The sequence below is a fragment of the Motacilla alba genome, chromosome 11 (genome assembly GCF_015832195.1).
Source record: "Motacilla alba alba isolate MOTALB_02 chromosome 11, Motacilla_alba_V1.0_pri, whole genome shotgun sequence".
NCBI classification, from domain to species: domain Eukaryota; kingdom Metazoa; phylum Chordata; class Aves; order Passeriformes; family Motacillidae; genus Motacilla; species Motacilla alba.
The window spans coordinates 5,571,647-5,599,577 of record NC_052026.1 but is presented as its reverse complement, the minus strand read 5'-3'; the positions used below and the strand labels follow the sequence as shown (position 1 = coordinate 5,599,577).

Here is a 27,931-nt window from a genome sequence, read left to right as displayed (position 1 = left end):
AGTAATGATGATCATGGGGAAACTCTATCCCCACTGAAAGAAAAGCCAAAACTCCCAGAGACTTCAGGAGGATCTGAATTTCACTGAAGTTCTTTCTATCAAGTGGTTGTGGCTAATTTAGAATTCAATCAATGGTTATGAATACTGCAAATAATTCTATAAAATTTACATTGCAGGAAATTTGTCAAAACTGAGTATATTTGGATTTCTGCTCCCTAATTGCCTAAATCAGTTACATCTCCAGAATTCCTCAGAGGCTGCTATGGACTTGACTAAGCAAAAATTGTTGTCATGTATATTTTTTGCCTTTTATTTTGCATTCCATACACACCTTCACTTGAGTCTTTACAATGCAAATAAATCCAATAAATATACTGACTACATCACTGTTAATCCTGGGTCTCTGGGAGCCCTGTTAACTTGTCCCTGTGCTGAACGCTGGCCAGTTCTCCATTCTCTGTTATCTTTCCAAGGGTCCACATGCATTTCATTAAGCTGGTTTTTTTTGTTCCCTCACTGCCCTTTTCTCAGCAAAATACAAGTATTTCTAGTAGCCTGAGAGGTATCATTTATGATGATTTCCTCATTCTTACTATATTTGCCCTCTTATAAGTATTTTTACACTGTTATTATTGTTGCTAGTGTTTTAAATCCAGATATCTTTTCTCCCCATTCCTGGTGAACCAAAATTCACAAGCTGATGAAGATTTTCTGTTCCAGAATGGAACAGAGAACAAAAGCTAAATTGACAGCTAGAAAAGTGGAAGTTGCAGTCCTCACTGCATCTCTACCATTTACAATGCTGCTCTATGGCTCAGGTATTTAAGCTAATTTGAAAATACCATGCATTTGCAGAAGCCTCTGCTATCTGCTGCTATCCAGTTTCAGAACCATCAGTTTCAGAATTTAGCAATGAAGGAGTAGAATACAATCTCTGTTCCAAACCCTTAAAAACAATTGCAAATTTGGGTTGGACCATGGTGAAGGTTTACACTGAGACAGCCCCATTGGTGTGGGCCTCCTTCAGGGCAGTAATTGGTTTTGGATGGTTCTGCACAGAATCACATCAAAGGTACCAACTTGGTAGCAAATAATCTGGGATTTTCCCATGCACTGCAGTACACTAGACAGGAAATCTGCATGTTGGTGTGCGCCTAAATAAACAGAGAGCTGTGAGCCCTTAGGGGAACTAGCTCAGATATTCAGTATGGATCTTCCTCAGTCCTATCATCCTATGGGGGCTCCTCATTTCTTGAGTCTTCAATTTAATAAATCCACTAAAATTAACAAATCAGCAATTAATAAGGAATTAATATGGTTCAGGCATGTTTAAAGTTAAATAAGCACTTAAGTGTTTTACTAAAGAGGAGTTTGACAACATGTACTACTTTATCTCCTCTAGGTCATGCTCTTGGCTTCAAATTGCTGAGGTGGCACTGGTACCCAAACTCAAACTCTGACCAGCCACAAATTCAGGATGAAACAGGTCTTTGGTGTTTAAAATATCCTTTGCTGTGACAGTAACTCAGCAAGACAGCTGGGTCCCTGGCAGTGAAAAGATCCTATCTAGTGAGGCAACAATAATATGGATATCGTGAAACATGATGCAAATTTTTTCTAAAAAACAAAAAACCAAATCAAATTAATAATAATAATAATAAATCCCTAATCAAGGGGAGGAAAAAAAACCACACACAGAGATAAATTTTTTTCTTCATGCACCTAATATACTGTGGCTGTGGTATCATAATTTTTTCTATAAAACACAAAATACAGATGCGGTGCTATTTCTTTCACTTCCTTTTCCAGAGAAGAAAGAAACGTGGATTTGAGAGCAGAGGGAAGTTGTGTCACTGTAAGAGGGAGAATGCAGAAACAGCTGTTGCCTTCTCTGCAGGGTGGTGAAGTTCTCCCACACCTCTGCTATCCCAGTGACATCTCCTTGCTTGAAGCCATGCATTCAGGAATGCACACAATACCTAGAAGCATGTATGTTCTATGATTTCAATGACAACAGGTTTGATCTTGTTTAAAATTTTTAATTGAAGCAAAAATGTTTTCATTTGGCATATGCTGGCAGCAAATAAAATGATCCTGACGAATGGCATAAAACTATTAATTATGCTTTGTTCTCTCTATTCTTACTACATTGCTTGTGTGGTTAAAAATTAACTCTATGATCTTATCTAAAACAATACACGTGTCATTTCAGACATTCCTAAAAAGGATGCTTAGTAATAATAAATAGGAGTGCTTGTCAAGAGAAATTTGCTAACAAAGTGAATTCAAGCATCTTAAAGTGATAAAAGAAAGCAACTACAAATTATGGCAGGATAATATTTTGTTTTATTTTTTTAAAGATTCTCCTGTTTTTATTCATTGATGAATTTTAGATATGCAGATAAAGACAATAAATGTTTCATGATTATTATGAGCATGCCAGAATCCCCAGGCAACCCTAAATATTTCAATGTCTGGGAGTAGTGTCAGATTCAATCATACCATCTCCATTGTAAATACTAATAATATTGATAAGAAACACTTAGATGATTTTAAAGTAAAACTGTCAAAGTTACTCTTAACAGTTAAGAACACATCTGCTTTTATTTTGAGGCTGAAAGAGCACTGGAACAGCTGCTCAGGGAGTTTGGGGAGTCCCCCTCTCTGGAGACATCCCAAACCCACCTGGACATGGTCCTGTGTCACCTACTCCAGGTCACTCTGCCTTGGCAGGGGGATGGACTCAATGATCTTCAGAGATCCCTTCCAGCCACAACCATCCTCTGATTCTCATCCGCAGGTGCAACAGAAACAAACAGGACTTGGAAAGTCAAATTTGAAGCACATCTGCATTTTCCATGCAGATGCATCTTTACAAAAAAAACCAGGCACTTAGGTAAGTGTACAATCACCCACTATAAGCGATGCAAATGCAAACTTCTATGGTTTCAAGTAAAAAATTCCTCTTCACGGCCTCAAAAAGCTGTTTTTAATATCTGGCCTTTTGAACTCACCTCTCTGCAGCAATGCCAATGAGGTTCTCCATGAGTGCACATATTTTCCAGGGGACAATGTATCTTATTAATCCCATGATCTAAAGAGATAATACATTTGTCAAAAAATATGTGTGCTTTATCAGGATTAATTTGCTCTAACTTAACATCTACTATCTTTTCCCAAGCCAAATGAAATAACCTGTACAAACCCACAAAAGTACTGCTTTCTTTATTATGGGGGCTTCTTGTGCGTTTGTGTTGTTTTCTGGCAGTTTAAGAAATTTATGTAGGTTTCATTTTCATCAAGTATCATTTTTCTGCCCCATGATTTTTATAATTTTCTTCTTATTTAGAAACAAATCTACATTCAAAAAATTCAGAACTGCTTTGTATTCCCCAAAAGCCACACGGGAGGAGCCAGAACAGAAGAATCCAAGCCCAATCCCCAAAAAACCAAAATGACACCCTACTTACAGCTGGTGACGAGGCCTGGAACTGGGAGGTGGCTGTGGCCAGTGGCTGCCTCAGAGGGGGCTCCCAACATCCAACATGCTCCAAGTCCGTGGCTGCTGCATGACCCAGGTCCCCTGCACGGTGCAGAACATCTGTCCCCCTGCACAAAGATTTGCCACAGCAGCCACGAGCAGCAAAGCTCTCCCAGGCACTATCTGGGCTGACACCGCATCTACAGGAAAATGTAAAATCTGCTCAGGCACTGCCAGGAAAGCTGTCATTGAATTGAGCAGTGGGGGTGTTTGGGAGAAACATTATGGGCAGAAAATTCATGATGCTTTTGTCAGGGAAGATACCATGTGGAAAGGCTTGGCTAGAAATGAATTGCCCTTTGGAAATTACAACCATTTATACGTTGCATGTGATCCTAAAATTCTTAACAACGTCCCTTTTAACTATTACAATTTTCAGCCTACATTTGCCTGCTGATTGCTTGCTACACTCTTTTAATACAGGCAAAAAAACTGCCTACCGAGAATTCACCACGAGCCTGCGCAGGGACAACAAAAAGGAAACAAAGCTTTGCACCCAGAGGGCAATCAATTCACTTTTCTAAGATTTTTGCACCAGCATAAAGCTCATTTCCCAAATTTCTGATGTGATGTGGCAAGTGGGCAAAAACCTTGGCAAAAGGGAGCAGGCAAACACTCCGTGAGACAGCCTGGCAATACTAGAAACATCTTTCCCAGGCCTCAGTGCACACAGGAGCATTTACAGGACAGTGCCTTTCATGTGAAGAAAATATAGATGCCTTCAGAAATCGCAGGGAAAGCCTGGAGTTTTCACTTTTTTCTTTTTAAACAGCACAACTACTTTCATCACCTTTTTGTAAATCCTTAATGGTGTGTTATCATACTGTTTATGTGGGAAGACAGTGTTGTGGCAAAACTTGTTACTGATCGTGGTTTAAATTGTCTGAGGAATTCTCCCTGAGACTTATGAAAGAACAATCTTTTGTGCGTAATATCCTTTTATTTTCCCACTTCATTTATTTTGGTGACTGAAATGTGTGTTTACATCTAACTACATAATGTTTTAGCACCTTTGAACTATTTCTAACAATCTTTTTCATCCATATATAGACATAGGAATGCTGAGAATGTTTTTTAGATATATATATATATATATATATAATTTTAGACAACAACCATCAGCCTAGTAAGTTAAATGTCTTGTATGCCCTAGAAAGTCAGATTTGAATGAGAAACTGTATTGAAGAACCTCTGATCTACCCAATGATTCCTTGAAGTATAAACATGTCATTTTACATATCCAAACTGAAGTACACACCAGCAAATATGAGTAGAAAGCTTGGGGAATGTGATGGTTTACCTCAGAAACTCCTAATTTTAAAAAACTAAACAAAAAAAAACCCCAAAAAGCCAGCCACAAAGAAAGAACAAGCTGTTTAAATTTAAAAAACAGATATTTTTACTGTGTTTTTTCTTTAGCATTCTTGATCCTAGTGAAATTATGTCACCCTTCAAAGATTCAAGAGCAGTTTTTGCTTTAGTTCTGAAGTCATACTTACAGCTGTGTTGGTATTCAGGCATAGGTCTGAAGAACTGGCTGAAAAACCACCTTCTGCTTCTCTCTGGTTTGAAAACACAACTGCATTATCTCATCTGGATATGGTGATGAGTTTGATCTACACTAACTACTACAAAGACATTGTGCACGTTGATAAAGAAATGTGATAATCCTCTAGCAAAAATTAATTTATTAATGAAATGGATAATTAAATCTGCTGAAAAACACGTTTGCAGGAAGTTAAGCAAAGGTGTTTTGAATAAGAATGGGGCTTTTTCTTAAATCTATAAGTACAATAGACTTGCTAAAGTAAATAACCCTGTGAGTTACTTACCTCATAATGTATTTAGTTATAATATTAAATGGATAAAGTACTTGATCATCTCCCAGGATAATAAAGCTGGTGGTATGGAGGAAAGCCTCCATGGGATTAAGAGAGAGTTAAAACATTTCAAATATGCAATTAAAGGCATTCTAGCATGCCTGTGATCTCTGCTCTGGTTTCTTATTTACAGAGAAGGAAAACTGGCTCAGACCTCCTAGACTAAGACAAGGAAGTATGCAAAATCGAGCAGTCTCTGTGCCAGCTCTTGCTAATCCTTTTCAGTATGGTTTGCTGCTAATTTGTCATGGCACATATTTGCCTTATGTCTAATTAGCATCAAATTGCAAACTGCTATTTGCTAACAATTTGTTGCATCAATCTGCTTGAAAATCTATAGTTTAGAACTGGATTGCAGCTTATTCTGTCTATCAAAATTCTATTTCATACACATCACAGTAAACTATTTGCCTCTAAAAAAACATTGCAGTGCTCTTCCCTACAAAGAAATGCACATTTTGAAAGAATGCCTCTGCAAAGTGGTAGTTTTTGTTCCTTTGTTTCGCCCTCCATTTATATTTTGCTATAACATGTTTATAACTGGAGTTAAATAAAGAACAGCTTGCTCTTTGTTTAGAGTTAAATCTAGCTACAACTGCCTCACCCCTAAAATAGAACAGATATGTACAAAATTATTATCTATACTTTGGAGAATATAGGCAAGACCTTTACAACAAGAATTTGTGCTAGAATTGGCTCTCAAAACGCAGGAAAAATTTCAGCCCAGGAATTTGCCAGGTTTAGGAACTGGCTAATCTCTTCTGTTTGACATCCACAGGTATTAAAATAAACAAATAGCTAAAAATCTTTGTCACAAACAAATAGTGTTGCAGAGATGTTCTTCAATGGAATCATAAGTGATGTGGGAGATGTTTATGCATAAGATTTCCTCCCCCGCTATGCCTCATTAGAAACAGATGGAATACTGCTGCCACATGCATTGCAGGGGATGGATGGAAATGTGTCAGAGCAGGGCCTGGCTGTGCAATTCACTCCAGAGTGGTACAAAATGTTCTAAGCAGTCTCCTCCACTGTATTCCAGGGATGGCACAGGGTCGTCAAACCAGCACAGCCACATGCTGCTTCTCTGGAAGCAGGACTTCAGCCCACGAAAGAGGAGGTTGCATATCTAGATGTGGTACAGATGGAAATGATGAGGGTTTTTTGTTTTTTTTTTCCTTCCAAGCCACAAAGAATTTGACATTCAAAAGTATTACACCTGGAGAAAGCATGATTCATAGGGCTGAGAGAGATGGTGGGAGTAAACAAGAAAACAAGATGAGAAATCCAAATAGGCAGCATCCACATAAATACTCTGGGTCTCAAACTGCAGTTGCTTCTGCATTTTCCTTTGTCATTTTGATCCAAAATTCCATACTGGGCACCAGACATGTTTTCTTCAAGTTTGAACAAAATCAGTATAATGTTTGCCTTTCTGTGAGTTGGTGTTTGCTATAGCAAACAAGTGTAGCCAAATTTTCTGCCCACTTCTATGTAAAGTTTGCATACTTTCTCCTTGTGAGAGAATGAGCCAAGCTCAGTATAAATGTTGTCAAACAAAACGAAAGCTTTCAGAGCTGAGTGAGAAGACAAGTCTGTCTTTGCTGTGTCTATACCCAATAAAAACTCCTCAAAAGGTTACAGGAAATTGAATGCAACCTTCACAGGCAGATTGGACAGACATTTAAGAAGTGCTAACTATTAAGATGAACCCAGCTCCCCACAGCTTCAGCGAATGTAGAGTTAGAAGCAGGTTCAGAATTTTAGAGTGCTGAAATAAGAACAGCCATAAACACTGACAGAGCAGCTTGAGCTGAACACTGACTGAGGTGACCTCCTGGGGTCCCTCTCCACTGAATTATCCTAAGAATTACCACCTTAATTGATCAATTTTTTACTAATTCAGGGGGTTTTTTTCTGCATTCTTCATTTCTCTCTAATTAAAGTCCAATGCAGATGGATACTGCTGGTCACTGCTGCCTGCAAAAGCACATTAAAGGGCTGGAGGAGAAAACTGCTACAAGTAGTTGAAACAGTTAAGAGAACTCCCTGTTTCCATTTAGTGCACGGGACACCCCCCTTATTTATACCACAAGCAATAATAACAAATTAATTACACTTAAGGGGAAGCTTTGCCTTTGCTTTAAAAGCTGGAAATGCATGAAGGGGCTCACATTTCCTGAAACCAGAAAAAAATCACCACAGAAACATAACAGTGATCAGGCCAATGTGAGAAGACACCACTCTAAGAAATGAACATAATCCATGTCACAAATGTGGACTTTCCCACTATGGAAAAGTGCTCCTGCTTTTTATGGATTGTACCAAAGTAGTGCCCATATGAGCTGGACATGAATGGCAAAGTGAGAATACTCACTGAAGGAACACAGCTTTTCCTGAATTTGTTTTATGATTATGAACATGTCATACTCATTTCCAAATGAGTTAATTTCACAAATTTTATAGAACTTCTCTTCAATTGTATCCCTGACAGACAATATTTAGAGACTGCATTAATTTCTCTCTGTTTCAAAGTTATATAAATATAGCAAGGGCCAATTTTGTGCATAGAAGTGGGGATGCAATCTGGGCAGCTAAGCACCTCTTAATCTTCCAATCTGGAGAAATGAATTCAGGCTCTTTCATCTTGGCTGAAGGGAAACCAGTCTGTGTGCCCTGAATTCTCTCCAGATTTTCTGGAATCAGCAGTATGCCCCATCAGTACAAAGAGCTCTGTATCATTCTGCAAATTGGTACAGCTTAGTGGGAAGTTTAGGAATAGTTTTTCACAGCTTCCTAAACTGAGAGTGATTTGAGGTCAGCAGAGCTCACATATTCTACGAACACACTGGAAAAAAAGGATTCATTCATTGTTTTCTGTATAATAGTGCTGGGTTTCTTGAAAAACTGAAGACCTGTTTTTGTATTTATACATGAGTTGTTCATAGTTTCTGTAAAATAAAAACCAATATTTTCCTATGTTGGAAGAGTAAGGATCAGACACCTTACAACCCTATAAAAACAAAGTGAAATGTGGCTAAATCCCATTTTCTGCTCTGATTAATTAAAAAGAAATAGAATAAATGTATTGGAAAAAGAAATTCATTTAGAAGTGTGCAGCCTTGACATAATTAGATCCACCACATCTAGGTCAGCTGAGGATGCAGGATTCACACACCAATTATTTATTCAAAACTTTAGAACAGTGCATGTCAAGTGACAGCTCCTAGCTGTGATTCCTCCAAGAACTAGTAGAGCCACCATGCTACATACACACCTTAGAGAGCTCTGGAAAACACATCCCCATCTCGTTTGAAAAACTCCAAAGGCACTGGATACAACGCAGGGAATGCCATAATCCCACTTATTAGTGGCAGGTCTCTGGTTGAAATCAGTCCTGGGATTTCATGGCCTGTGGCACCAGAGAAGAGAACTATCCATGAAGAGATTGAAAAAGTTAGGTCTGAATTCTCAAGGGAAGGAAGGAGTGGCACTCTGTGTGTAAAATCAAAAGCTCCTTTCTGCTAGTGGGGGTCTTAACGACAACCTCCAGGGACTGCACAAATGAAAGGCGCCTTCACCAGCCTCCCAAAACACCACCCCTGCCATAAACTGCTTGAGGGTGGTGTTTTGGGAGGCACCTAACCAACTGATAAGAGGTTTTAAACCCCCTAGAATTTAGAATGACATGAAAATGGAGCCCAAAGGTGAGGGACTGACATATTGTTAAGTGTATTCATATCAGTACTCTTGGAAATGTCTGGCACATACCATATGCATATTTCATCTTATGCTTTTGTATAATGCTTGTAAAATATGTTGTGCAGCACATGAAAGGGCTAATCCAAGTGCAGGGTAAAAGTCACTGCTGCCAGATAGCAGACTTCCTCCCTTGGCACAAACAAGCACTGAAGAGTTGTGTTTAGGCTCCCAAATTCAAACCATACTGATGCCTCAATGATAGACATTTTCTACACTTCCTATTTCCTTCTTGAAGTAAACACAATTGCACATCTAGCTGAGTAGCTTGAAAAACTATAGGAAATGCTAAGAAAATATTCAAAGTCAGAACTAAGATTTGGGAGCTAATAATGGAAATAAATTTGCTTAGATAAAGAAATCAAACCTACAGTTCTTGACACTGTACAATGCTCAAAATGTCCCTGTAAATACATTTTAATCCTGATCCAATGACATACTATATTCAGTACACAAGGGGACCTATGTGCTTCTTTGCTAGTCTTCTAGAATGCTTAACAACAATAAACTTAAACATAAAACATGTTGCTCTTGGTTACATACCATAAATTGCCATATATCCCCTTCTCTCTTCTCATTCAGATTCTAATGAATGCTGCTCCACAGGTCAACTATAACACAAGACAAAAAGTACTTTTCTCCTTGTCAAAAAGCACTCTGTAAAAAAATATCATTGTCCTCCAGATTTAGGATACATGGCTAGTAAGGAAAAAACCAGCAGAGTTTGGCAAATGAACTCTCGAGTGGGAATTTTCTCCTGTGACCACCAGAGAAGAGAAATGAAATTTTCAGGCACAGCCCTTTCAAACTCCACAATACAGCATGTGTGGGGTTCGGATACAATAAAAGGAGGAACCTGAGAGGAAAGTTGTTTTTGCAACCTCAATAATGAGAGCGAGCCTTGAAATGCTGGCAGTGGAGGAAGCATTTTCATTAGGTGTGCTTCACTTTCTTCCTCGGTGCAGCAATCCACTTACAGAAGCTGTGTGTTGTTACATGACACATTTCCACTTTCTTACAGAAGTGCCTGTGATTTTTTGAATGCTGTTTGTTGTTACTGCCTTTCTTCTCCGACACAATGCACCAATTTTTAACCTTTTCAGTAACCTAGTGACACCTCTGGGATATTACAGTATTCCTGTCAAAATGTCTGGTCTACAACAATAAACTTTACATTGATGTCTTGCTTTTTGGGAATAATTACACTGTTCCTTAAATGTTACCCTATTTACTATTTGTGCAAAAAGATGACAATAAAATCAATGCAACACAATTCCCAAATGTGCATCAAAGTCTTTTGCAATGTTAATGGATTAGTGCGTCTGTAGAGGTGTAAGATCATTTTGTCCTGATGCCTGGACTTGCACGTTATATGCACTTCCTCAAAGATAAACTTATTAATCCTTATCTGCTGAGCTCATCCCTTCAGAAAGTTAGTTTAATCTCCCTGCATTTGTCAGGATTCCTTTTTTCTTTCTCTTTCTCCTTTTTTTTTTTTTTTTTTTCCCATTTTTTTTTTCCCTCTCCCTTCCTTTTGAGCCAAGCCCGGGAATGCTGCCCATCGATCAATAGGTGTATGATGAAGGAACTCCGTCCTGCTCCCTCTGACCAGCGGCGATGTTTTTCCAATGATTCCGCAGGAGTCAAAAACTCAACAAAGCGAATCGCGGATGCTGTAAAGGGAGCATGCTGCTCATGTCTGTGACCACTGTATGCAAAGCTTGGCATTAGTCACCGCCAGGCCGCCTCTGACAGCCCTGAAGTGAGGGAGATTAATGTGAGGCAGGGGCACTTTATTATTGTCATTCTGTTCTTTCACACTCTGCCTCTGACTTTCAATTTTGCTCCAGAATTAATTGTCTGCTCCCTACAGTATGACTGATGTAGAAGGATACAAGTAACATAGGCACCTGGTTCTGGCCTTGACAATCTGACTCGTTGTTGCAGGATGTATTGTGTACAGTCAAATTCAGGGACAGACGGGCATCTTTCAAAGAAATCAGCCAATGTTTCTTTTGACTTCAATCAGATTTGACTGTAGATTATCCTTCTCTAAGAACAATTTTTTTCTTGTAGAGATGCTAACAAAATGCCAGTGCCATTATTAAGTACCACTACATGATACTATTGCTCTGCTTTATGCAGCCTCATATGAGGCCTTTCTCTCCAAGCTTCACTTTTTATGTTGCAAGGCAGTAAATTAGTCATGTAGCAGTGTTTAATCCCTACCCTCTCAGAGTTAAGCATTGTTGTGAGAACATTATATATGGTATCTTAGACAATAAAAATACAAGGCTGTGCAAGTCAGTATCATTTACTATTTATTGGGCTAAGAGTTCCAAAGCAAATTACACACAAAGTAAGACAAATAGTTAAAGATCTTGTATCTAATAGAATATCTGACTGTATATCAGACTTAAAATGAACTGCTGTACTAAGAGATCAAAGAACATCTTTACTAGAGCACAGAGGATGAAAAAAAAAAACACTTTTCGGATGGAAAAAAATCATACAGAATCAGTCTTTGCACATGCACCCCTATCTATCAGTCTGCTTTTTCTCAGTTTAACACCTGATGGTGACAAATGTAAAGGCACTTCTACACTGCAGTGGAACAAGTTTCACCTTTAAACAATAAGCATTTGCTGGTAGTCACAGACATTGCCACCGACATACAGGCAATAATATCAACATTCCCTGCTCTTGTAAGTATGGTGAACTGTGGTATACTTGCTCAAGGCTTAGTTTTTGGGCCAAATATTCTAAAGTGTCTGTTAATACCTTCAGCTGGATTTTATCACTTTTGATCAGACTTAGATCAAGTAAACTTTTCAGAGCTATACAGCTGAGAAATTATCAGATGTATATAACATGTATAGAAATAAGCAATATTAAATATTACACTATTTAATGTTTTCCCCTTCCTACATAGGTGGGATTCCTCAGGAGGATCTCAGGAATTTCTTCCCAAATATCCTCTCTGAATAGAACATGCAATAAATTATTTTGACTTTAATTTATCTGCTCCTTCAATGTGACCATGATATTATGTTAAAGGGTACAGAAATATATAATATGCTGAATTGTCTTTATCCTGGATACCAGAAGGAAAATTACCACGATTCAGTGAGGACGATCCCACCTCATTACATTGATAATTTACCACAATGGTTAAAACACAAAAAAATATCTACCTGCATTTATGAAGGAAGAAGCTTTTCCCACTTGCTCCAGTTTTCCCAGACCTCTGGGCAAAGTAAATTTCAGGATGCATTTCAACTTCCTTGAAAGACACAAAAAGCAATGAGAAACTCTTCCTCTTTAAAAAGGTGTGCCCGTAAATGTTGTAATATCCTTCAAACCTGACATTAAGTATTCAAATGTTACTTAAGCAAAGTGTGAGCAATTAAATTAATCAATCTTCCCAGCCATGTACTGAACAGATGTTCAATAAATCCTCTCTGCTTACAGTGAGGGAGGAAGAAAGTCCACTTTTAGCTGTCCTTCAGTGATGACATCCCTCAGCCCGTCCTTTCTCTGGGCCTCATGGGCCACTGCCAGGCAGTTCTGCTGTGTTGTTTCTTTATTATAAATAACAACAGACCACCTGGACTACCTGCAGTACCTGGAAGCTGAGGTTTAATGATCCTTCAGGCTACATCCTCAGCTCTCTCCTGATCCCAGATAATGGGACTGATGGGAATGGCAGAGGAGTGACGGATGGCAGTGACGAATGACTCCAGACAAACATGTGCTGACAACTAGTGAATATGGGGCAGCCTTGCAGAAAGGTCAAGATAAAAGTATTGGCTTGACTTTCAAAGTTTCTTTGTGAAAAAACACTTGGAATCCTCAGATTTCTCACCACCAGATAACTTTGCCTGGCAGATGTGTACAGCAAGCTACCAGAGTGCCACAAATCTGGCAAACAGCACTGCAGGTGGGAACAACTACAACCTTTTAGTGAAGGGAAAAAAACAAAAAAGTAAAACAAAAAAACCAACTAGAACAAAGCTAGAACAGCTAAATTCCAGAGACATGCAACAACCTGGATATTTGCAATTTGCAGTGTTAATGTTGCTAGCAGCTGCAGACATTGCCTCTTGTTTTTTAAGGTATCTGTTTTGACCAGGTTCCCACTCCAGCCACAATCCTGCTCTCTCACTGCCCCTCTGGCACCAGGAAAGGCCACTCAGCCACCCCATCTTTCTGCTCAATTAAGCAGTGATGTCTTTTCTTAGCAGGACTTGCAAAGTTTGCCTGGCAGTCCTGTGATGTGAAATTTGATTGCTACGAGATGCTCACATTGTCATCTCTATTTTAGAACCTCAGATTTCAAAAATTAAGGGACAAGTTTTACATACCACTCTCCAAACCTTAAACGACAAATCCCATTGGTTCTAAGATGCATATGATGCATCCCATAATCTCAACTTGTTACACATTAATATCAACTCTGATCAAATGAGTCGACTGACATTCAAATCTAATGGTTAGAACCTCTGCACCACAGATATACAACTTCAACCTTTTGAATGCTGCCATTCCATATATGGACTTTACCCACATTTTAATGAGGCTTTAAAATCCCTGAGATTAAGATAGTATTTTATATAGAACTGCCTGCTTTTTTATGATATCCTGACATGTTGTACAACATTTGTGACTATATTGATCCTTATAAATTCAGCATCTATATATATTCCTGAAAAGCATCCCCTGCTCAGTCGGCAGCACAAACAGCAGGGCAGGACACACAGAGGGGGCAGTTCTTGAGCCTTTTGCTCACCAGTAAATGTACAGGTAAGGAATATTTTAGTAGCACAAAAAATTTTAGTTGCATAATACAGCCATACTTTAAAAAAACATTGAAATACCATCCTCACAATGCACAATAAAGAAAAGCCAGGGCTCTTTCTCAATTTTACCCTATTTCATTCTCCTTCAGATAAACCTGATTCAAATCCTGAGGGGGTAAACTGTACTCTTCTCCCACCTGGGACAGTTATACATCTTCATGCCCTCACCTTTGCCTGTCTGCAGAGACAAGCCTTCTTGTGTTTCCCCATGCAGTTTCACACTTTTAATCTGAAACAAATGATTGCAGAAAAAAAAAAAAAGAGCATTATCACCTTGGCGAGGCATCAGGAGTATACAGGAAAAAAAAAAAAAAAGACAGGGTCTATGGGCAAATTCATCTTCCATTGCTACAATCAATCTCTCACCTAAAGAAATACACAATAACTAGGCAGGAAAGGGCCAAGATTTATGGCCTAGAAACATCTCCACTGACCAGCATACACCAAGCCTTCCTGGCTCCCTCCTTGCCAGAATGGCTCTTTCTAACAGTTACAATGATATACTGTCTCTCCCTACTGTTTTACAAGTACATTAGCTTTATTTAATGAGATCTCTGAGTAATTTAACAGATGTATATAGGACATAAGACTAGAAAAACTCTTGCTACTTGAACACTTTTGCCAAGGTATTCTAGGGCTAGCTAATCTCCACTACCATGTTATATTCCATGAAATACTGTTATTGGAATTTTGGGAAGGTTTTTAAAAATCATTTTAATAGTAATGTTATATTATAATCTAATAGAATAGTGCCATATTCAACACTTGCTTGTACCAGGCCCATTAAAATAAGGTTAAAAGTGGTTACTTTATTTCTTCGAAATTATTTATATATTAAAAGGCAGGGATGAATTTATCTGTTAAATCTCGCAACCTGTTCTTTCCTGTAACTTCTACTTCATGTCCCAAGGGAAAAAAACAGATTCTTCCCTTTTAAAAACATATATTCACATTTAAAGTTCACAATGACTGGATCACTCAGTAAGAAAGCGTTTCAAAGTACTGTATTCTGAGGGTTTTTTAATATATTAAGTATAACCAGTCATTAAACACAATAGCTCTACTTTCCATTATTTTACTATTTCTGTTTCTGAGCAACAGACAATGTTTTGGATGCTGCTGTTATCCAGCAAAGTAGTTTTAAATAATAGTGATATACAATAAAATATGAAAGAAGCCTCAATAATAACTTTTTAAGTAACTCTAATAAGATACTAATTAAAAATACAGAAGGTGGCAATAAGGAATTACCTGTTTAAAGTAACATTCAAATAATTTTTGAGTAAAAGAAAGATGGGCATAAACTTTGTGCATTTGTCTGTGCATCTTTTGCAGCAGTGAATCTACAAAATACCATACAATGTGTGGCTGTTTTCTCATACATTATACTTTAAAAATTGATTAAAAAAAAAATATTGTCCCACATTCAGTAATGACTTCAATGAACTACATTTAAAAAAATTCAACAACTTCAATTCTACCCAGTGGTGAGACCAGAACTAATTGAGTTTTGTGGCATTTTTCTGTAAATAATATATAGTCTCATTAAAGAAGGTTTATTTTAGTTTGAAAACATATTTCTTTTTAAAATTCTTTTAAGCTGAAGGGGCAAAAATAGGGGAAAAAAGGATGAGAGTAATATTTACTATTCTGGCAAAGTGTTCAACATCCCTCTGGCTTACAGGATATTGTGTTAACCTTGAATTAGAGCATAAAATACAGGTTGAACACATTTATATATAATTATTCATAGAAGTCTATGGAATTTACAGCAAACATGCTGCAACATGTCTAATATTTAGAGAAAATCCCCATAGGTATCTGACTAAAGTAAATATTCTGAATGTACCACACCTTGGCCAGAGGCAAGGATTCCATGTTTAGAAAGCAGGAAACACCAAGTTGTGAGCAGAAAAAACATGGATATTTCTTTAAATATCAGAAAACGCTGACAAATCTCAGGGTGCAAAATTATGGACAGTCACCATGTAAAATTATGCTTGAAATCAAGAAAAAATAAAATGACTCCTGGAGTAGAAAAGGATGGGGGAGAGAGAGGGAGAACATGAGCTGACACAGAGCAAATTCATGGCATGAAATTTCATTTCTTGAGAGCTATACATCAAGGTGCATTTGTTTAATGAGGTTGGCACCAGAAAGATGTATAGAACATGTCAGACACCCAGTACCAGGGCGTTCTGGGAAAAAGATAACATCTGAGCATCTGACCACTCACTTCGTCTTCGAGCCAGACTTCTCTATCTGCTGGTTCTTCAGGGGATTATAAATGAGAGGGCAGGAGGAACAAGGAGCAAAATAATGAAAAACAACACGAAAAAAGAAAAATTATAACATTGTTGAGCAAAGTAAAGCCAAATTTATTGACCTCACAACTACATAATCAAGAGAAAGTTATCACTGTGGAAACTTTTACTAAAGCAGAATGATCTTAAATAACAAGGGAGTGCTATGAAATTTACAGCACTTTTAAGATATGCAAATTGAATGCAAGGTATAGACATAAGGGTAATTAATTGTAAATCTAAGAATAATGTTTCTTTGTCAGGGCTGTCTCCATGTTGTGGAATACATTCTAATGTGCCTTAACTCTGAATATTTCTTAAAGGCTGGTCTAATTATGAGATGTTCAGAATTTCAAAATAGTAGTTATTCTTATCGTTTAATATAGCTGCTGTAAAGTTTCATAACAAAATTTACTGATTACATGAAAATATTTTATTTTAATTTTCAAGGATAAAGCACTTGTTTAAAAGTCTAGGCAATGAGTCTTTACCTTGGAAAAAATAATATGATGGAAACAGCTTTTGCCTAAAGCAGTGTTTTGTGGTGCTTTTTGTTTGGGTTTTTTTTTAAGGAGGAGAAAGGAAAGCAGCAAAGAATCAAAGTCTAAATGTAAATATCTTTATCTACTGCATTTTTTAAGTTATAGTGCTGGTTTTCTAAGGACTTCATAGAATAATATAGACTCCTGTAATTCCATTATTTACTTATTTTTTTCATTTAATTGAAGTCATTCATGTGACAAAATCTCAGGTCAACCTTTCCATTGCAACAGGACCATAAAAATGCACTTTCTCATTTTAAAGCCTGGCAAGGTTGGAAAGGAAATTTTCCAAGTTTGAAAGGAAATTTATATAAACATCTAGAACACATAAAACATTTTACGGCAATAACTCAAGCCCCTGTCAGCTTCAGTAGCAGGCCTATATATGCAGCTGTGCCTCCTGACAGAAAACCCAATAGTTGAGCTGCTTTCAGCATTTAATTTGGACAAATTAAAATTAAGCTTCTTTAGGGGGCAGCATAGTAAACAGTTTTGAACAATAATGTCGTAATTGCCAGGATGCCTTGGGTTTTTAGGGAAAAGACACTTATTAATCCTTGTGTCTTAGCAGAACTTGCTATAGACCCAAGGAAGACTCTTAAAACAGTAATTCTTAGACATGGAAGAGTCTTAAAGAGTGTTGGAGAGTAGGGCATGAGCAGCCAAAGCTCCCTGTGAGCCAGATGAGTGACCACCAAACACCAAAAGAAGCAGGTAAACCACCTTGGTTAAACCAATCCACAGGGTCTGGGGAAATTATTCCAGCTGGTAACTCTTAAGTTCCAACAAAAATTCTAATCACAGATATTATCTCTTCAGCAGTTGGAAGTAGATTTAGGAAGTGATTTAGATACACATGTAGTAGCACTGCAACAAAAATGTCCTTATTTTCACCAGTCACACTCCTACCTGTGCAGCATCATCTATAAGTCCCACTTTAAGGATTTGCCTTTCATACTCCAAAGGGAAAAGAGCAAAACACTTCAAAGCTCCCTATTTTAGAAAAGGGGCAAGTGGAGTAGCTGGCCATGGGCGAGTGGCCACCTGTGAGGATTACAGTCCTTTGGGAAAACCATCATCTGGCATGGACTGGTTTTGTGGGAGCAGAGGGGGAGAAAAAGGGGGAAGAGAGTCCCAGTTCCTCATGCAGTTGGCATTTAACAGCAAAAAAAAACAAATCAAAAGATAAAAATTGTAGCCAGCAGAATAAGTGTGTGTTATCTGCGTGAGATGAAATGCATTTCAGAATCACAGCAGACAAAGTGTTTGGGAGATAGGGAACAAAGAGAGAGGCTAATCATCAGTGTGGAATACAAAAGTAAATGCTAACACAACTTTGGAAAATGTGCATATCATCACTTTGTGTCAGCTCTAACTAAACAATTAAAATATTCTGTTAATATTTTTTACCTAAGCATAACATACCATAACTTTAGCTCCCCTTCAGTGACAGTTTGTGCTTGGAAGTTCTGTTAAAGTTTAAACAGAGAACTCAGGAAATTTTGAAATCATTGCCAGCTATAGGGGCAGATTTCATAACATGAGTTAAATGCATCATATGCTTACATGAGAGGGTCTCTCCTATATAACACTTGCAGAAATTATAAATTCTCCATATGCCAGCAGAGTTAATAGCTTCCTTAAAGGAACTTACAAAAAATTATGCTTGCACAGAAGTTTCCAAAACTTTCTATAAGGAAACAGAAAATCAAGGCACTTATGAATGCTGGGTTGTGACTGGAGCAAACTGAAATTTTCATCCTTCATTTCATGACAGCTTTCCTACACAAGGCTTAAACTTTGAGGTACCTGAAGAAAGTGTCAGTGGGAATTCTTACTGACACCTGCTTCTCTAACTTCTTGAGAAGGCAGAAAACTTAGTCTGAAGTAAAGAAGGCAATGAGAGAACAGTTTGGATAGAAGATGTGCCAAGGTCATGCAAAAATTTCAAAAGGCCGCTTAAGGAGGAATCCTAGCAGACAAACTCCATGGTTTTGATGGAGATAAATGATATGAAGACAGATTTTTCCTTTTCTGCACAGTGCAATGGAAATGGTATTAAAGCACTGATAAAAGATCTGATCTGGAAGCTCTTGTTTTCTCCAGCTACTTTTCTATGATGTGACAAATAAAGGCTATTCTCCTTTTGGAAATATTTTTGTACATTATAGTTTAAATTGGATTTCAAGTAGAGATTACAATTTCTTTCAATGAATTAGTGAAAGACTGTATATCTTAGGTGTGTTGCAGAGGTTAACCACAGCTATGTTTGACCCATGTAAATTTTTCTCATTAGTCTATGATATCTACCAGCAATTTTACATGCTGTTTTTGCAGGTTCAGTGAGCTTTTCAAATTGTTTTAATTTTGCCAAAATGTCTGATAATCAAACTTGTGACTGACTGCCCAGAAAACGTAAAATGGCAGAAAAGCCAAATTCCGCCTACACAGTAACCCTGACTGAAGGGTTAGAGCCAGCAAGTTATGCTAAGCCAGTTATTTCTGAAGCCATTAATCACAAAAAAAACCCATTTATTTTCTGTTTCTTGTCACTCCAAACCTGCTCCTCCAAGTCAATTACTGCCAAACTAAACTGTTGTGAAAACAAACTGTGGCTAGCACTGAACTGTGGCACAACTTCTACTCTTGAATCTCTTCTACCAATCTCTTCTACCCTTCAGTCATCCAGCAGCTTTCTTGTAGCTTAGCAATTGAACAGGGTGAGCATCCTCCTCACCTGGAAATAACAACAGGAGCATCTGTGAGCTAGACACCAATTACACAGTGCATTGGGTTTTTCCCCTTTCCATTGAAATTATTTGTATTTTGATTGAATTAATCAGCAGTGAGGTGAACCTCCAGCATTTGGAAGGACAGACAGCAGACTAATGAAAGAGAGCTCAGCAGGACCCATTCACAAAATCCACTCCCATATGATGAAGCACCAGGAGCTAAACCAGTTCCCTCCCTTTTCAGGGGGATTCACTGACCAGTGAATATGCACAAAGCATGGGGTGGGACAGCCAAACAGGCAAATGCAGCATGAGGCCTCACACCTTCCCTGTTAAACAGACTTAGTTCTAATTACTGGAAGATGGATGGCCTTACAAAATACTCTTTATTCTTAAGGTCGTTAAGAAAAGTGGAATTCTTCAGCTTGTCCTTAAACTCAGTGGAAACTGCTCAGTTCACCTCTTTCACTTGGTGTGTTTAATTACTTGCACAGCTTGAATTAATACTAGGTCTATGTCTGAATGCCTCCGCTTGTCTTACTTGCTGCCAATCACTTCATAATACCCAGAATTTGAGGTTTTCTTGCTGCAGGAGTCATCAGGGAGCAAAATCAGATGAAAACACTTAGGTGAGATGACTGATATTTCCAAAGAACCCTTACCTCAGTTTCCCTTTTTCCTAGCATAAGAAGTCATTCCTAGACCATTAGACAACAAGGAGAAATATCAGGCAAAATGATACACTGACTCTTCACTTGACAGCGGCTTGTTGGATCCTTGGTGATTCAAACCAAATTTAGAGAAGCCACATTTACACTGCCTGTCTCCCCAATGCCTGTAACTTCACATGCAGAATGGCTCCTAAATCAGAGCAACATGGACTGCAAAAGGTCACTGAGAAGAGACAATCCAAATGCACCAAGAACCAAACAAACAAAAAAGAACTGGCACACACCAATTTACGATTTACCAATTTAAAGAAGCAATACATTATTGTGCAATATTTTCAAGTGTGCAGTTTGAGATTCCGAATGTGATCCAATATAAACCAGAGTTTTGGTAAACAAGCTCTCTCATCTTTGTTTGTTTGTTTTAATAAGTTTTTCATGTTACATTTGAGATGCCAAGCAAGAGAGGGTGAAATGCTGCTCTCCACAAACCAGCAATACACAGGCACAAGGTTCCTCTGCAAGAGAATCGAACCCCACATAAACAAAAAGTAGAAATCAAAAAATAGAATGAAGCTAAATAAAAATAATAAAACAAAAGCTGCAGATTACATCCATTCCTTCCTTATATCCTTTAGAGGCAGAAAAAAGTCAGTGCATTTGCACAGGATGTAAGTCAGGGCACAAATTGGCCCTTCAGCTCTGAGATTCCTCCAAGCTTTCCCAACAGCTTGCTGAGTGTAATTTGGGCTGGGTTATTTAAAGCTACACAGGATAATACAGTACAAAGACTGGTGTGAACAATAACTCTTGCACAATTTATCACGCAAGGAAGAGCTACTAATCTTTTTAGAAAACAAGGTATTCAAAATTATTTAATGCTAATATTTATGCATCAGAAAGCATTCTAAGCACAAAACAGCCCTCCTCCCCCCTCCCCATCCCCAACGTGCATTTGCGAACATCTTCAGCTACAATACACCATATTTTCAGAGAGTCTTGAAATTATCGTACTGTATGTTGGCATTTATGAAACTCTGTTATTAATGCCACTCTCATACAAAGATAAGCTGTGTTTACAATACTAATACCTTCCACAAATAATTAGGTATGTATAGCTACACATATAGTCTTCTATACCAGTGATGGCTCAAAACTGTAAATTTAAAGTATATTATTGTAATAAACAGTAATAATAGCAGTGATTATAAAAATCAGTTTGGCATGCTTCTGCCTAGCAGAATTCTGTACCACACTGTCAGTTAAAAACAGAAAACCAAGACAAGAAATAACATCCTCTGAGCAGCTCTTATTTTCTTAGCTCTTCTTTACTGGTTTTTTTCCTATTATATACTATTATTTAAAAAAAAAAACCCTAGAATTATATCAAACTAAGGTAATGATGAAATTAGTCTAAAGTAGCAACTCTTCCTAACCAAGCAGATGAGTATCAATCCATCACTGCACTTACATGACTGGTGCTCCATTCTTTCAAAATTATAAGTTTATAAAAGTACTGCTGTCTTTGAATAATTTTCAAAGTATCTCATAAAACAAGGTATTCTTTACATGTCAACTCAACAGCCTAAAAGTAAAAATCATAAATTTTCATATATCAGGGTTTTTTTTAAGTATTGAACATAGTTTTTTTAAAAAATCATCATTTTATTTCTTCCTAGAACTGGATGCTTCCTCTGCCTCAGTTAGCATACATATAATAAATGATAAAAATCCCTTTCCTTTTTGTCTTGCATGCAATACAGGTTCCATATCCAACTCAATATAGTATTTACTAGGCCAGTGACCTCCCTATTTTAACTTTTTTGCAGCACTTCTGCTGCAAGACACTATAGCTTGTGGTTTTTTGGCAATACTATGGCACAACAGAGAATTAAGCACCTTTTTGTGATCTTCAGCTACAACACTGCAGAAGGATAAGAATGTTACATTTAATCAAGCAAAGTGATTTTTGCAAATGTTTCCAAATTTCATTTAAATCAAAACATCAAACCCCCACAATCTCCCAGGTCACACATAGTAGGGGGAAAGAGGGCGCCTGATTATCATTTACCTGGATCAAGGGGTGTAGGAAATTGCCCAATTATTTGCTAGATTTAGCAAGAAGGAAAAGAACTTGATTTCCCTATCACCGAGAACATTCAAACACTTTAAAAGTGCATTCAAAACTGATATAAATTAGATGAAGAACCTTAGCCATCAGAGCACTCTCCACTGTCAGCCTCTCCGGATTGCTTAAGACTGAGATCCATGAGGCTGAAGCCAGAGGCAGAGCTTTCCAGGGTGCTACTGCCCACACATTCCCTTTTTAACAAGTTTATGTTGAAGATAGTTTTCCTGAAGCAAGAGACTCCATTTGGTAAAAAGAAATAGCACTATTATCAACCAAGAGGCAAAAGCAAAAGAACAGTTATCTGAAATTCCTCCAACTCTCTTTTCACAATCCCTTTTAAGTTGTCTCAGACTTCATTCCTTATCTCTGCAAGCTGAACCTCAGTCTGAGTTTCTGCTTATTGGTCTGAGCTTCTCCAAGGAACCTCTGATGGTTCTCTAATGAAGCCATAAGATGAATATCTTCTGAGGAGCTGCATTTTCTGCTGTTTTCTCATAAAATATTATTCTTCCCCCCCCTTTCTCATCATCTTTTAGTTCGAAACCAATGCTAAACAGAACAGCTATAACAGCAACCTCATCTCACTCCTGTGGCTATGGAAATTCCTTCTGTTGGCTTCTTCTACAACTGTACCTGTTTACTATTACTTTAATCAAGACTTTTGGTGGCCCTAAGTTTCCAAAATGTGCCATTTCTGTGAGATGACTTGCTAAACCTATTTTCAAGGCAGCTGTTAGTAGATTCAGCTACACTGTAGCGGCACCAATTTCTGTCTTATAAAAAATACCACATAAAAGTATCTTTTGTGCCTTCCTTATACATTCTGCTAGTATTTATTCATCTTGTTTTCTGAAAGAGATCTAAATTCTTTTTACTTTCTCCTACTCATTCAGTCCTGGATGTTTTTTTAAGTCTTGTTCGGAACAAGTTGTATATTACTCAATATTCACTGTGCATTTGACAGATCCTGTGCTTTCACCTTTTTCTTTGCCATTTTTTTACTGATGTTTTTACTATGTCTCAGAATTCCAGCATGTATTTTCTCCTTGAGTTTTAGTAGAAATTTCCCAAAAATCTGTCTTGTGTTGTACCCCAAAATGCAGAGCACTTCCCCACGTTGTCTCCACCCCTTGTTCTCTGCTGGCTGTCCTCTGCCATTTGAGGGGCTTGGCTGTCACCACTGGCACACCCGGCTCAGTGTCCCCGCATCTCTCTTGTTTGGGACACAACCCTTGTGCCAGGTTTCTCTTTACACATCCCTCTCCTGCTTTTACATTGCTTGCTTCTCCCGTTGACTTTTTTGCCTCTGGTTACTCTCTTTTTGTGTCTTTGGTTATCCTGTTTTATTAAGCTCTTCGGCTGATGACTCTCTTGTTATTCTCCTTCAGTCTCCTATTTAACAGTCACATTTAAATTATTATTCAGCTCAGTGTAAGGTGACTACCAAGACACCCAAAAGTAGGTTCAGGCACTATCAATTGTCCAGATTCAGGCTTCCACTCAGAGCTGGTTAATGAGGAAAAACCCCAGGATCCTGCACCCAGAGATTTGGGGAAAAACAAGGACTTCAGGGTCCATCAGATCAAGTCTCTTCATTCTTTCCTAATCTGGCCATTAAAATAAGATCTAAAAGCTATGAATTAACCATAAATTAGACACAGTTTATTTTCCACTTGGGATAATTTCTTACGTGTGTTCTGAAAAACCTGGTCTGTCTTTTAAATCTACACCAGCCTGGCTGACTGTGAAAGGGAGCCAGTGATCTGCATGACAACACACTTGATCTTCTTCCAATAGTCAAAGTCATCCTGAGCTTTCTCAGCAGCAATATCAAATTCCCTTTTGTGAGTGTGTGTGTGTGATGGTTTTTGTTGGAATAGGTTCTTCATTATTAGAAGACAGTTGCTAAAGAATATGTTTAGCAAATTTCTTCTCATTTTCTTCATCAAATTAGTCAGTTGTTCCAGTCGAGGAATTCCAACTCAGTCTTGCTTTTCACATTTTAAAAATCTCTCTTCATCCATAAAACATTTCTTCTTTAAAGATATTGACATTTTCTAACCTAGCATCTCAAAAGAGTTTAGAAAATCCAGGTTGAGAGCAGCATATTGGAGTCTAGACACTAGATTACAAATTGCTATTTGATCAAAATATAAGCCAGATAATTTACATGTTTCTTATTTAAATATAAAAGCTTTTATATATTTAGAATAAAAAATGCCTTCTAAGTGAATGAACAAACCAGAAAAGCATAACTAACACTGTGAGTGAGGTTACTTCAATGGCTACAAGGTGGGGGGGGCTGATTTCTTTAGGGGGAAAGAAAAAAAAAGGATTATAGTGTGAAAATGCAATCTAAAAAGGTGCTACTTTATGTACTACACAAATCTGCACTGCAAGAGATATGAATGCAAAGGCTGTCAAAAAAGCCTAAAACTTATAAACACCTCAAGATCATAAAGCTTTCAGCTTTAAGATTTTAATAGGAAAAGCCAATACTCTCAGACCTCTCTACTCAGACCAAAGTTTCAAATGGAATCAGAAGATGTTGAACTTCATTACATTTGGTTAAAAGTGACAAAAGTGGCTGTAAAGGCTCAAAGCCCAGATTACAGGAGTCCCTTTCGTCTCTGCCGAGAAACAAGACAGATGTTCCTGCCAAGAGCTTGATGTCAGCCCGACAGGAGAGCATTCCAGGGGTCTCTGCCTCTCCCTCCCCCCCTGCAATGGCCAGGAAGCCGTGGCAGGATGACCGAGAAAAGAGTGTGGGTTAGCACCAGCCTTTACAGCAACACCAGGTACCAATAAAAAATGCTCCCATTTTTCTGTGCAGGATCGAGCTAACTGGCTCCTTTTGGGCCAGCTTCAGCAAAATAAGGAGCCTTTGTTTGAACATCCAAAGTATCAAGGTCAGGACAACAGCAAAGTACAACATCAAGCAACACATTTGAGGGGATGGCTCTGGAGCAGCTGGTTAGCTTCCATGATGAATGGGAATTACAGCAGTTTTCAAGAGACCAACAGAAGGCTGGCAGGGTCCTAATCAGCTATAACATCAGTAGTAAAGATCTAAGGAGACTAGAGCATTTCCAAAACTAGAAACTTCTCTGGGCTTTAGTTTCAATAATTATAGCTGTGACAGCTGGACGGTGTGGGTACATGACTGGAATGGGTTGGAGTTTTTGACATATGGTGCTATTGGAATCCTGTCTGTCAGGAAAGGAGCATAAAATTACCCCCCAACAACGGGGGCTGCAGTGCATGTCAGCTTGTCTCAAAGTAAAGGAGCAAAGATGGCATTTTTGCAGGTTAACATTCAGCAAATGACAAAATGTCATTCAAGTAATGTTACAGCAGAACATCAGTGCAAAGCGCTGCAGGGTCACAGGGGCAATTTAAGTTAACTGGAGGAAGCACATTGGCATGCCTGGTTTTCCTTCTGCTAACTAAATTTCTAGCTGCTCTTATCCTCCTGGAATAACCATTTGGTGCTGATGCTGCGGGAAGTGGCCTCACGTGGCTTGAAAGAGACTCCAGGTGTGCTGAACAATAATTTCAGATAGTTACTTCTTCCTACTCGTGCCTCTGATAAGGCCTTTTTCCATCCTTTTTCCATCCTGCGTGTTCGAGCCCGTTAGAAACTCACGCACACCCAGAGAGAGGGCAAGCTCCATCCTCACCACAAATTGATAGTTCCATCAAAAAGCGCCATGTAGTGGCCAGTAATTAATTTTTCTTTACATTCTACTTATTAAAAATGAATGTAAAAAAGTCTGAAGCAAATGATGTTCCATATAATGAAGTGACACAGACATGTTTGTCAGCCAGACCATCACTCTGCACAAGGCCTATTTCTGCTAGGAAGGATAGTTGAACTATAGGTTGTCAAGACAGAATTTTATCTCACTTTTCCTCAAGCTCTAAACTGTGCATGCTGAAATTAAACCCTTTCATTACCACTCCCCATTCCCTGTCATTCCTCTTTCTCTTGCCAAATTTGCCATTAAGGGCAGGTTTTTTTCCTAGCATGCTCACAGAAATATATTTGCTTACCTTTCAATTGCCAGGTCAGAACGAGAAACTATTTCTTTCTTCCCCTTCTTGGGATTCTTTTGTGGCACAAAACCACCTCAAAGCTGGAAGCAATCCATTCCAAAATGCAGGTATTTGAGTGGGTGTGTCCAAAGGCATGAACAAGGAACTTCGGCTGATATGGAAAGGACAAACACACACAAGGTGACAGTGGGAATGTGTCACCAAGCAGAGATGTTGCTCAAAATGCTGGGATGGATCACAGAAATCAAACTAAAACTGGTGAGGGATATGAGGAAGGAAAAGAAAGGTTCTCTTAAGTACAAGATCAACATAAGGAAGGTTAAAAATGTGTGGGCCCACAGATGAGAGGGCAGAGGAGATTCAGTGACAAAGAGGAAGTGAAGGTACTGAGATTTTTTCATTCTATTTTGTATGGAAAGTCAGGACACAGGTTTCCATGTCCCTGGAACAAAGGCTGTAACATGGGAAAATTTCATTAAATTGTTTGCTTAATTAACTAGAGGGTGGTCAAATGCTCACCCAAGGACCCAGTGAGGCTCCATCTTTGAAACAAAGCAAAACTGAGCAGGACATGGTCCTGGGCAGCCTCTGGCTGCTGGCCCTGCTTTAGGCTGACCTCCACACCTACATTCTGATAGGATTCTGTGCTGAAAAACACCAACTTTATAAAACACTATGGTAACACTTTTAATTAGTGCTAAAATATCTGCTTTGAGTCAGTAAAAATTCACAATTAAACCTGACGTGTAGGGCTTTTCTGGATGCATGTATATCGTGAAGGGCTTCCACAACATGAGAAATTTTAATATACAACATTGACTCTAGTTACTCATGCTTATTTGTCTACCTTGCATGCCACAATATGAAATTTTGGCAATTAATGATGACTCAGAGGAAAAAGATGCTATTTAAAGGATAAAAAGAAAAACAAATATATTTTGATCCCAAAGTATCTTCTCAGATATATTTTCACAAAAACATGGGCTCATTTCAAGAAGCATTTTTACAGGCAAGCTCTATCTTAAATTCTAACATTTATTTAGTTTGAAGTACTATGGACCTCTTTTCTCACCATCCCTGGTATTCTGGGATGTCCCCTCCTGGTCCTTTTTCATGTCTCAGAGAGCTTTCCTCATGTTCATTACGTTTAAGAGGGAGAGAAAGGATGAACCTCGTTATATGGTAACATGAAGGTCATTCCACACACACAAAAAAAAAAAAAAAAGCAGAGAAAGAGGAATAGGAAAGAGAATGAGACCCAGAACTGTAAAATTAATAAGCAGGATAAGACAGAAATATAAGGGTCTACTTTTTGCACATTCTCTTGAGTGCTGAAAAACAATGAAGTTGGGTTTCCTGTGCATTTAGAGCTCTGTCTCAAGCAGGGTTCTCAAATGTGTTAAAAAATACCATATGGGGCTTAGTGTTTTTGATTAGAAATGCATTAATGTGGGACAACT

General features: G+C 38.2%; 1 protein-coding gene across 4 annotated transcripts in view; it reads right to left on the bottom strand.

The window, feature by feature from the left end:
- LOC119705668 overlaps positions 1–26,619 on the bottom strand; it is a 137,234-nt gene extending 110,615 nt beyond the window's left edge. For 3 of the 4 annotated variants that reach the window (XR_005258287.1, XR_005258289.1, XR_005258291.1), the window contains exons 1-7: positions 26,469–26,619; positions 14,208–14,268; positions 12,375–12,463; positions 9,724–9,791; positions 5,041–5,103; positions 3,471–3,681; positions 3,015–3,094 (exon numbers count right to left, since the gene is read on the bottom strand). The gene's annotated coding sequence lies outside the window, so the exon portion shown is untranslated. The remainder of the gene's footprint in view (positions 1–3,014; positions 3,095–3,470; positions 3,682–5,040; positions 5,104–9,723; positions 9,792–12,374; positions 12,464–14,207; positions 14,269–26,468) is intronic. The other variant, XR_005258288.1, reaches the window with a different exon arrangement.
- Between the last annotated feature and the right edge of the window lie 1,312 nt (positions 26,620–27,931).